The sequence below is a fragment of the Monodelphis domestica genome, chromosome 4 (genome assembly GCF_027887165.1).
Source record: "Monodelphis domestica isolate mMonDom1 chromosome 4, mMonDom1.pri, whole genome shotgun sequence".
In the NCBI taxonomy this organism is placed as follows: domain Eukaryota; kingdom Metazoa; phylum Chordata; class Mammalia; order Didelphimorphia; family Didelphidae; genus Monodelphis; species Monodelphis domestica.
The window spans coordinates 14,115,608-14,125,748 of record NC_077230.1 but is presented as its reverse complement, the minus strand read 5'-3'; the positions used below and the strand labels follow the sequence as shown (position 1 = coordinate 14,125,748).

At 38.8% G+C, this 10,141-nt stretch overlaps 1 non-coding gene across 1 annotated transcript; it reads right to left on the bottom strand.

Moving 5' to 3' along the window:
• Positions 1-788: 788 nt before the first annotated feature.
• TRNAS-AGA (transfer RNA serine (anticodon AGA)) lies at positions 789-870 on the bottom strand. Its single transcript has one exon. It is a non-coding gene; the product is annotated as a tRNA-Ser (tRNA).
• Between the last annotated feature and the right edge of the window lie 9,271 nt (positions 871-10,141).

Here is a 10,141-nt window from a genome sequence, read left to right as displayed (position 1 = left end):
TGTAGGGCAGGCAATGTTTGGGACACCTTTTCTAGTCCCCTCCCTTGATTAGGGTGAGCAGTGCTGTACTAGAGAGGGCTGCTCAGTCGCCCAGGATGCTGCCGAACGTCCCTGCTGCCCACAGGGCCGAGTGACCACTGGTCCGTGGGCCGCCTACATGCAGGATCGTGACTACAACTGCCAGTGGTCACCTCCACCTGCTCCTTCGCCACTCCCCCATCGCCGCAGGTCTTGAAGAGGGTGGACGGGGTTAGAATCGATGAGTGTGCACAAAGATACTTGTGCGTGAAAGAGATTTAAGTGGAAAAGCCGATGCATAGAGACAGTCCCACTCTCTCGGCGTTGGAAGCCTGGGTCCAGTGGCACGAAAAATTGTTATGTCTGGAGACTTCCTCAGCTGCATTGGATGGCCGTGTTGTCCTTTGTGCTCCAACACGCCCTAAGCACTCCACAGTGCTTCGCTGCGTCGCCCTCTCAGCCATTGAACCTTCTTATTGGTTTCTTCTGTCTGTTCAGCCGAAGCAGTCTTCACATGCTGGGTGAGCAAAGCCCTGGGTTGCCAGGGGTCGACGACCCGATGGCTACCCTCACAAGGTTTGGCTGTCCTGTCGAAGCCGTTGCCCGGGGTGTGGCCGCTGCCGCATGCTAGCAGCTACTGGGAGCCACAAGTGAGAGCTGGGTGTCAGGTGGGGGTCAGAGGCTGGAGAGCTGCCCTAGGAGGGCATGACAAGCCCTCCATACCAGAGATACTATCCCTCTCTAAGCACCCCAAACACCCCAAACAATCTCGTAGTCGGCAGGATTCGAACCTGCGTGGGGAGACCCCAATGAATTTCTAGTCCATTGTATTAACCACTCGGCCACGACTACACCTTATCTCACGATAAAACAAACTCAAATACGAACAAATATGAAGACTCTTCACTAACAGGTACAATTCATGCTGAATCCTAACCATAACACTATAAGAAAGTAGCATACTCCTAAACCTAAGGAAATCTCAAACCACAAAAGTAATTCTGATACCTATATGAGAACCAATTTGAAACATCATCTTAACCTTAACCATAACCTTAGGTCTTAACCTAAAACAAAGCGAATAGAAACAAGAACTCAAACTCAGTTCTAAATGTAATTTTCATGAAGAAAATAATGCAAATAGCAACCAACATGGAGAACCTTTACTAACAGATACAATTCATACTGGATACTAACCCTAACACTACACTAAAGTACCCTACATCTAAACCTAATAAAATCTCAATCCACAACAGTAATTCTGATACCTAAACACTAATTCTAGATACCAGCTCAATTTTGACTGTCAAATTAATAAGCATGTATTAAGTGCTTACTGTGCCAAGTAGAAATAATCGAAGTATTTCAATGGATGAAGTTCTATCTGGTCTCAGATACTTTCTTGCAAGTTACTTAATCTCTGATTACTTGGCAAAAGGACTCACTGGATCCACTGGAGAAGGAAAGGGTCAACTACTCTATTCACTTTCTAGCCACAAAAACCTCATTCATAACTATGTTCCTAGGGCCAAGAAAGTTGGATACCTCTGAACAACAAATGTGTCAGATACTGTGTTAAATACTGCAGATACAAATACAAAACAAAAAAGATAGTTTTTCCCATCAAGGAGTTTATATTTTCATGGGGAAAGACAAAACATAAAAGGGAGTAAAAATGGAGGTGAGAGAGTAGAAAAAAAGGAGGGTATCATGGCAGTATGGAGAGTCAGGAGTGAAGCCAGGAGATGAATGGATGGCTGGTCTGGCCACTTCATCCCATTTGCCATTTGAAAGTCATACGTTGTATTTTCTTCCTTTCTCACTTTTGGTTCTGTCTCCTAGAAGTCTTTAAACTAATCAAGATAAATATTCCCCTTCCTGATGTAACATGTAGCATCATAGGGCTGTCCTTCAGGGGACCATCCAACCCATCAGGGGAGAGTGAAATAAACTAAGAAACAGGTAAGATTTAAATTTAACATGAATCTTGGATAAGGAGAAGAGAAAGAAGGGAAAGGACAAAAAGAATCATTATCTAGTATCAGTTCTGTTGAATTGAAAGTTCATTGATCTGTTTAGAAACTATGCTGCTACATGAGTAGAGGAGAGATAGCAGTAGCAACTGAGCCCCAATTAAAATGGCACAAACCACAGCTTAAACACTAGCCATGCTTCCTTACCCACTCCAGTCTCTCTAAAAACTCTACTGTACAATGTTATGGCTCACCTTTACCTCCTAGCATGCATCTTGTGAGATTTTTCTTTCAAGCAAGGAAATAATAAAATGTTTCTTGAAATTCACATGAAAAAGAATCATTCCCCAAATGGTAAATAGACAATGTATCAATAGGTAGCTTTGAGAGGAAGCAATCTAACCTATCAATCTCAATGAAAAAGTTTTCTAAATCACCAATCATTGGAGAAATGCAAATTAAAACAACACTGAGAGACCACCCCACATCCATTAGATTGGAAAAATTGACCCCCCCCAAAAAAGGAAAATAGCAAATGCTGGAGAGTCTATGGGAAAATAGGTACATTAATGCACTGTTAGTGAAATTGTCAATTGGGCCAGCTGTTCTGGAAAGCAATTTGGAAATATTCTTATAAAGTATTTATCTATGCATATCCTTTGATTCAGCAATGCTACCTGTGAGTCTATGCCACAAAGATTAAAAAGAGGGAGTGGAGAAGTATGAATCTTAAAATTTTTTAGACTTGTGAATCTTAAGAATTCTCAGACTTTACCTTAGAACATTTGGTTAGGACCATTCCCCATTTTAAAACAATGAAGGGACTTTGGTCAGGAATGTGGGAACTCTAACATTACTCCTCCCATACTTAGGCATACTTTAGGGGAAGATAAAGTTGTAAACTCCTGATTGAACAATGAAAAGTCCCCAACCCATACTTAAAGTGAAGCAAGAACCTTTAAGTTGGTCTATTTTTAGATCGAATACAAAGGGGTGCTAAGTACCTATGAAGATCAAATTAATCAGGCAACTTGCAAAGGACAAGATTAGTCTACTCAGGTGTGAATTAAGAATGGTCAGTCCTTTGGAAAATGTCTACTGTGATTGGTAGATGTAGAAATTTAGGGGAGGTGTCATAGGAGAAAATTTTCTTTAAAAGGAAGGGTTTTAGGCCTCTGAAGAAGTTCAGCTTAGGAAGCTGAATTGGAGGGCTTGGTGGCTGAACTTAGTTGAGCTGAGAAGCTGAACTGGAGGGTCTATCTGAACACTGGAGTTTTGCTTGGAACAAATCTTGTGGTGAGTTGATTAAAGACTGACTAGTCTCTTAAGGCTCAGGCTTAGGGCATGTTGGCCTAGGCCCTTCATACTATATTTCTCTTATTCTCTCTCCTTTTTCATTAATTCCTTAATTTGTATTAATTAAAATCTCCATAAAACCCAGCTGACTTGGGTATTTCATATTTGGGAATTTTCCCATGGCGACCACTTTATTTTTTAATATAAAACCAAGACACTAAAAATTATCTTTACAGTTTTGGCTCTTCAAAGATTTAAAACCACATTTTTTTGTGGTCACAGTTTAAGGCAACCACTCTTTTAACTGTAACAGAAGAACTTGAAGGTTTAATAATGCACAAAATTATTTATAGCAAAGAACTGGAGATAGAGAAGATTGCCTGTCAATTGATGTGCTAGTTCTGCCTCCTCACACAGGCAAGAAGCTTAGAATCATCATTCCTTCCACCAATTAGGTGAGTTTTATGTGAAATGGCCCCAGTCTTGGCTAGAAATCTGGTTTACAAATAGTGTCTATGTCTAATTGGTAAAGAGGATTAAGGGAGCACTTAATTTTTTTCAGCAAACAGCAAAAAAAAAAAAAAAGCACACGGAATAGAATTATAAAAAACAGTAAGCAAGCAAAACATAGGTCAACAAGGGAAAGTTTATTGAGAATATTAACTAGCCTCAATAGAGCTTCTGTTTTGTCTCATTTCTAGTTTCTAGTTCATCTTGCTGGAAACCCTGCTGCCAGGGCAGATAAAAATCAGAATTATTCTGGCTGCTTCTAAAGTGCTAAAATTGAGAATCTCTTCAATTCAGTCTGGTAACATTGCCTGTGTCAGGACTCAGTCATTGAGTACAGAGAGCCCTGAATGCTACCATGGTGGATATCAAAGAAAGTTTAGAGTGTCTTGTCTCAAGGGCATAGTTGAATGGAGAAGATAGCAAATATACAGTTGAGAAAGACTGAATACACCTGAAAAGTTTATTATTTTTATCCCTGTAGGAAGGCAGAGTAAAGTTAAATCTACCCTGATCCTCAAGTCTTTTTTTTATTTGATCTTTTCTTTCTTTGCTTGAGAAACTGGGGAGATAGAAAACTTGTTGGGGGACATGTAGCCACTATTGGTCAGAGGCAGGGTTTCAACCCAATTCATACTGATTCTGAGCTTGGTTCTCTATTCACTACACCACCACTACACCTTTCTCTTCAGTCTTGCTAAGCTAAGTTCCTGGGATATTTTGTATGGATCCAGAGTAGCAACCAGGGCATGATGGGCATTGAGGGCAGAACCTCTTTCATTTTTGTCTTTATACCTTGAATATCTACTGGCCTATAGAGGGCACTTAATAAATGTTTGTGTATTGACTGATTATAGCATTAGGATCTAAAGGGATAAACTAGAGCACTGTGTTACTCTAATAAGATGAAATCCAAGCAGGATAACTATGTAGTTTGGCCCTTAGATCTATAAGGTATTTGCTACCATGTAGGTATGGATCCACATATCGTATCTCCACATGGGATGTCTAAGCATTTACCAGTTTGATTCCTTTCCACTAAATGCTAGTTATAGAAAAGATAAAGACTAATTAAGCCCATTTATGTAAGCAAATGAAAAGAAACTGGAGATTAGAATATAATTTAAACAAATACAGAAGTTGAATAAACACTCCCAACTGGGAGTGAGATATCTTAGCTCAAGCCAAATAGATAAGGCCCTGATGTCATTTTAGGAGAAACTCTTAAGTCTCTAAGAGACAGACTGGAAATTAAGGACATGTTGAACAACTGGTTTTTCCTACATGTCTGTTGCTTCCAAAATCTTTCTTTTTTTCTTCACATGCCTGGACTAAGCCCCCAGAAGAATTTGGAACCACATATGTCCTCTCTCTTAAAGTAGAAGAAGAAAACAAGAAGAAGCATATTTCTTCCCTCCAAAGCTCTTGTACCAGTGGTAAGAAGTCTATCTATGTTGCATTTGCAATTTCTCCACTCAGGTAAAATGTTCCAGGGTTGGCTAAAAGCAAAAATAGGAATGACTAGATAGGATTATAACTGGAAAAAAAAATCTAAGAGTTTTAGTGAACTGCTAGCTTTATATATAAGTAGTATAATATGGAGGACAAAAATAACTAACATAATCCTAGGCTATGTAAACCTTGGAATTTCTTAGACTTGTGAATGTTGGAAATTTCACCATTGGAAAGTTTCATACTTGGAAAAAATTTCCTACTGATAGTAAGAACTCTATTGGAATGTGAATCCCCTTGGCATGGGAGGATCCTTATCCTCCCTACTTAGGACTGCTTTAGGACAGAAACCTTTTGCTGAACAATGGAAAGGGCTTTGACCTATGCTTAAGCATAGAACAGGAAGTTCTTTGAGTCATGATTGATTTTAGAATTGATACAATAGAGATACTTGGAATGACAGAACCAGGTCTTGAAACTACAATCTCCACCCTACTCAGAGTAAAAGGATTTAGGAAGGGCTGCAGCAAGGATCAAGATTTAATTATTTGAGAATATGACCTTCAACAGACATGTGCAAAGGGGCAGACCTCTGGGTGGTCCTGGGTTAAGCTAGAGCCACTATTGGCACAGGAAAGACATAGACAGTGATTGGTAGATGTGAGAATGGAGGGGAGGGAACTTAGATGGTTTCCTTAAAGATAGCGGGGTCTGAGGACTGGGGGTTCGAGAGGTTTTGCTCTGAGAGGTGGTGCTCTGAGAAGTTTTGTTCTGAAGGAAGCTGGAGGTAGAGGCCCCTGAGACTGTTTCTCCATTTTGGTCACATGAGTGATAGGGACTGATCTCTTTTCTTTGCCTCAGCTATCTAAGGGCTTGGGCCTTTTGGCCCAGCCTAAACAGAGGGGGTATTTAAGCCCTATTCCCTTCTCTCCCCTTTCTCTCTCTCTCTCTCTCTCTCTCTCTCTCTCTCTCTCTCTCTCTCTCTCTCTCTCTCTCTCTCTCTCTCTCTCTCTCTCTCTCTCTCACATATCTTTCTTCCTCCTGTTTGTAATTAAAAACTCCATAAAAGGTTGACTGCTGACTTGAGTTTTCATTTAGGAATTACATAGCTGAATTCCTTGGCGACCTTAAATTAATATATATCAGTCTTTTAAAGTGATTTCCTTGTCACAGCTACTTTAAGAAAGGAAGAGTTTCCAGGAATGAGGGTATGGTAGTTTCTCTATTAGATGTCATGAAGAATAACGTGTTTGGTTCTGGGTACCAGAGTTGTTTGGTTTTTTTAAAAGGATGTGAATAAGTTATAGAGCATCCAGAGGAATACCATGATGGTGGACCACCTTGAATCCATGTCAAATGAGGATTAGTTGAATTGTTGGACATATTTAGTCTGGAGAAGCAAAGACATGATGCATTTTTCAAGTATTTGAAGGACCATCATGTGGAAGAGTTTAACTTGTTCTATTTGGCCCCAGAGGGCATAATTAGGAGCAGGTGGTAGAAGTTTCAAAGAGGAAATGTCAGCTTGATGGTAGGAAAAACTTCCTAATAATCAGAGCTGTCCAAAAGTGAAATGGTCTCCCTCAAGAGGTGGCAGCTTCCCCTTTCTTGGAGGTCTTCCAGCAGAGCCAGGATGATCCTTCTTTGGGCATATAACAGAGGAGACTCTTATGGTAAGGACTGGATTAGATAGCTGCCAAAGTCTCTTCTTACTTTCAAATTCTGTGATTCTGTAACTCAGCTTGATAATAAAGAAGTTGTTCAACCAAGTTTTAACTATATAACCCAAACTATAGCCTTTATAAGTATAGTGTCTTTAATATACTTAAATGGAGTTGAAATATCATTGATTTAGTAGTTTCCTTTAATGATGAAACAGCAGCCTATCCCTACCTGCCTGCTGTTTGTGACTCTGGTCCAAATCTTTCCAGAAGTTCACCACAGGGAATTCACTTATGCTGGAGCCCTTCCTCACTTTCTCCTTACATCTAGAGGTGGTCAGTGGAACACTGTCATTTTTTTTTTGGCTCTTGCCACGGACCAATCTTATTTTTCTGTCAAATGATCTCTCTGTCTCTGTCTTTCTCTGTCTCTGTCTCTCTCTCTCTGTCTCTCTCCTTCTGTCTTCATATCATTTCAAAGATGGAAGCATAGCAAGGACTAGGCAATCGGGGCTAAGTGACTTGCCAAGGGTCACCCAACTGGGAAGTGTCTGAGGCCAGATTTCAATGCAAGTCTTCCCAACTCCAAGCCTGGTGCTCTATATACTGTGTTACCTAGCTGCCCCCAAATAATTTCTCAATGATATCTTTTACTTTTGTTTTTCAGATGTCCTTATTGGTTTTATGCTACATCCAGCTCACGTTCTCCATTTTCTTCTGTGTGATGCTCATCTTTTTTTCTTTGGAGGTACTAGTGTCCCATGTCTCAGTGCCTTATTGTAACTCTCCTTTCTTTGTCTAGAAGAACAGAGTCTAGAAATCTTAAAATCCCAACATTGTCCCAGAAAATTCCTTTGCCTAACTAGAAGGCTAGAGTCTTGGCTAGAGTCCTTTTAAGGATCTGGGGATCAGAACATATGCAACTCGTATTTACCTTTGCCCTCGTAATAGCTCTCTGAGAAGTATTCAACGAGGCTCTGCTGATGCAAAGTCTTCCTCCTCCATCCTCAACTTGGTCCATTCTTAGCTCTTTGGCTCTCTGATCTATCTGTCAAAAAGAAAAAAAAGGCAAAAGATTTTTGACTATGTAAAACTGATCACATTTTTAAATTGGCCTCACACAAAGAGTAGTTCTACCTTGTAATAATCTAAGACAACCAGTTTATTCTTACTGAATTGAGAATGTGTCAAGTGGGCATGTCGAAATACCTCATAAGGAGATGTAAACAGTACCAAAGAGGGGAATATCTCTATCTCTATCTTTAACTCTATTTTATATATTAGCTACGTGGCACAGTGGATTGGGCATTGGACCTGGAGTCACAAAGATTTTAGTTCAGATTTAGTCTTAGGCACTTATTAGCTATGAGGCCCTGGGCAAATCATTTAGTTTCCTCATCTGTACAACAACTGGAAGAGTAAATAGCAAATCACTCCAGTATCTTTGCCAAGAAAACTGCAAATGGGGTCATGAAGAGTCAGTCATAACTGAAGCAACGGTACAACAAACACAAATATAAATGTATTTAGATATATCTGAATTGCCCTGTAGACTTGATTATCATCAGAAATAATGCAACGAAAAGAGGAAATTCTAGAATCACTAATAGATTTTCATAAAAGATAATGACATTATAAATACTACTTATTTAAATAGATGAGATGTAGTCAGAGTAAATACTCTGAAGCAAATTCATCAATAAAAGAAAAATTAACAAATTGAAACTGCACTTAAAATCCAGGTAAGTAACAGATAACACTCTAAGAGAAAGTAGAAGAAAAGTAAAACAAGGTGAAAGTAGAAACAATATAAGGAAAAGAAACGAATTCCAAAACTTTTGTTAAATATCCTAGTGCAATTATTAATAATTAGCAAGTCTAATTTAAAAAGAAGAGAAAAGATACAAATAGCCAACATTAGAGATGCAATAGGAGGGATTTCCAGGGCAAAATGAATTAAAATAAAAACCCGAGAGATAATTATATAGAGATCTAGGATGGTAAATTTGAAACAGTTTTTGTTGATGAATCAAATCTTGAAAAATTAGATTTTTTTCTTCCACTAGATGGCAATGTTTCTCTGAAAATTCCTTTTTTTTTTTTTTGGTGGTAAACTTAAGGACCAATGGCTTAAATGATCAACTGGCTCCAACTGGAAGTAATATTGATGCATCTTTTAGTTGTTCAGGTTTAAAACCCAATTCCCAAAGGAAAAACTAGAAGACTATTGTTTTCAATTTCTTCCTTCGTTGCTTCCTTCCTTCCTTCCTTCCTTCCTTCCTTCCTTCCTTCCTTCCTTCCTTCCTTCCTTCCTTCCTTCCTTCCTTCCTTCCTTCCTTCCTTCCTTCCTTCCTTCCTTCCTTCCTATTTTGACAGTTTGTTTTATAACTTTTGAATTCCATTATTTGCTCTTCATTCCCTCCTTTTCCCTCTCCCTGAAATAGTAAACAATTTGATATTGGACATATTTCCATATTTGTCAGGGGCTATGGTTTTTTATAACATCCATCTTAATTTTCATGCCTCCCCTAATTATTTCCTATTTGTGCTGCACATAGCCTATATGTACATATTTGCTTGCTTAAATAAATTGTAACCTTACTGAGGTCAGAGACTGTCTTTTGCCTTTCTTTGTAAGCCCAGCACTTAGCACAGTGCTTGGAACATAGTAGAAACTTAATAAATATTTACCGATCTACCAACCAGCTATTGTTTAAAGAAAAAAGAAAAGAAATTAAGCCGAGGGGTAAAATAAAGAAGAAAATGAATACCCAGAAATAAAAAAGACCCAAGAGGTTAAAGATTTAAGGAGGACTTAAAAGAAATTGCATCAAAGAAAAAAAGACTGAATTAATTGATGATCTCCTATCAGTATGATATCATTATAGATTCAGGGTTGGAAAGAAACCTAGAGGTTATAAGCCTGTTATTTTACAGATAAGAAAACTAATGGCAAAGCTAAGGTGTGGCCTTTTACTCCAAACATTCTATTGCATTCTTTCCACTGGACCACACTGTTTATAAGTCATTAGTTTTTGTGGAAGGAATAATGCAAGGGAGTATTATGAAAATAGGGATAGGGAGGTAATAGAGAAAAACCTTGACCTAATCCAAAAGGAATTGGAGAAGGCAGAGTAATTTTTTTTAGTCTCTCAACAAGCATGGAAGTTATGGGAAAATAGGATAAAAGTAATGGAGATGATGGGAGGGAGAAGGGGAATAGAGAGATTTCAA